Source organism: Gigantopelta aegis, unplaced genomic scaffold, assembly GCF_016097555.1.
Source record: "Gigantopelta aegis isolate Gae_Host unplaced genomic scaffold, Gae_host_genome ctg4228_pilon_pilon, whole genome shotgun sequence".
Lineage (NCBI taxonomy): Eukaryota > Metazoa > Mollusca > Gastropoda > Neomphalida > Peltospiridae > Gigantopelta > Gigantopelta aegis.
The window spans coordinates 57,059-58,870 of NW_024533750.1; the positions used below are offsets into that span (position 1 = coordinate 57,059).

General features: G+C 31.7%; 1 pseudogene; it reads right to left on the minus strand.

The window, feature by feature from the left end:
• Nucleotides 1-338: 338 nt before the first annotated feature.
• On the minus strand, nt 339-1,288 carry LOC121392637 (annotated as a pseudogene).
• Between the last annotated feature and the right edge of the window lie 524 nt (nt 1,289-1,812).

Below are 1,812 nucleotides of genomic sequence, written 5' to 3' on the forward strand. Positions count from 1 at the left end.
AATAAATTCAAAAAATTTTAACTTCACTACATGAGTACATGTCTATGATTTATACAATGATATTTAGCCAATATATAGATATTGATGCATAATATGCAATAGTAATGGCTAAACTACTTATACACCTAGTAGTAAATTCCTTTTACATTTTTGTCCATAAAAACATTAAAATGATAAATACTTAAATCTTGTAATCATCTAAATTTGTAAGATCAGTTAAAGTTATGTGATGAAAATGTATATCTGATTTTGGCAATAACAATATAACTGAAATGTACTAAATAATTAAATGTATGTAGGCAAGTTCATATTGAGTTAACAGTGACGAAAACTTCATCTCAGAGAACTTTAATGAAGTATGTCCTCTCCACTGTTTCAAATAATTCCTTATGATTGTCATTATCTCTTCCAATGTAAAGTCCATTTAGATTTGAGTCATAGCATGCATTATACCACCATCCTCCTCTGAATGTTACTGCACAATTACCAGATCCAGCTCTATCATTGTCACTATCTTTAGTGGTAAATTTACATCCATTATGAATCCTCAAACTATCACCAGTTGTCCCATTATATTTACCCAAAGTAAGAGTATATTTTGTAGTACTGTCTCCAATATTGAATGCAGAGTACAGAGCATATGCTTTATTATTTTTCAAAGTCTTCAAGATTGACTTGCAAACTGTTTATTCTATTATAAGTAAAGTCGATATATTTTATTCAATCCTAGCCAAAATTCTCCTGAAAGGTTGCCGAAACCTTCATTATAATCTGTCCAGTTACGATAAAAGTCAACAAAGCCATCCATTCTTCTTTGAATAACAGTCCAACCACCACCATTTTGTCTCCATGTCACAATAGGCCTATAAATAATGATGAAAAATTAACCTTTTCATCCATTTTTTTATTCATCCATAGCCATTATATTAATCTGTATCTAGCTAGTTATCCATTTGTCTATCTAAGTAAAGAAGTACCTCAAATGGAGTCCCCTCCATCAGGATTAATAAGATATACACCACTGATAGTATAACCTGACTCATACCAGGTCTTACAATTTTGATCTCTGTATTCTGTTAAAAAAGGTTTGTTTCAGAAAACCAAAACTGACACTTACTTTGACAAGCAATAGGAAGTACTGATGGACAAACTACAATTTTTTTTCTTCCATCCTGAATCAGTGAAAATATTTTTCCAAATTATAGACATTACAGCAATACTGTTCATATAGTGATGGTTGGATGTTGCAATATTGTTCTGTAATTTGTCATACTGGGAAAAACTCCATGACTTAGAAAAATCACATATTTTCCCAGTATATCCAGTGTTACTACAATCACAAGTGTATTTATTGGGAACAGATCCTATAATGCATCTTCCTCCATTTCTACAAGGATGGTCTCTTAAACAGATATTAGTTAGAATGCAACCATTGCAATCATTATTTAGTTCTTCCCCAGGTCCACATTCACTATTGATGTAGTGACAACCTGCATGGAGAGTAGGAGTAGGATATTAGAAATTAATACAATCTAACTTCACCTATTTCATAGGCAATATTACTCCAATTTGAATTTGGTGAATTATGGCAGTCAATAATTGCCTGATCCAATCTTGATAGTGGAAAGTTTGCAAAAACAGTGTTACTAGCACTAAATCCTATAATAGCATTAGTTCCATTCCAATCAAATAGATCACATTTGTATGTAAAAATAGCATATGTCTTGTTTCCTTGTGATGCCAATACAGCTTGAAAGGCACCACTATTGGTCTGTCCTCGTAAACCAACAATCATTACAATATAATGTATCA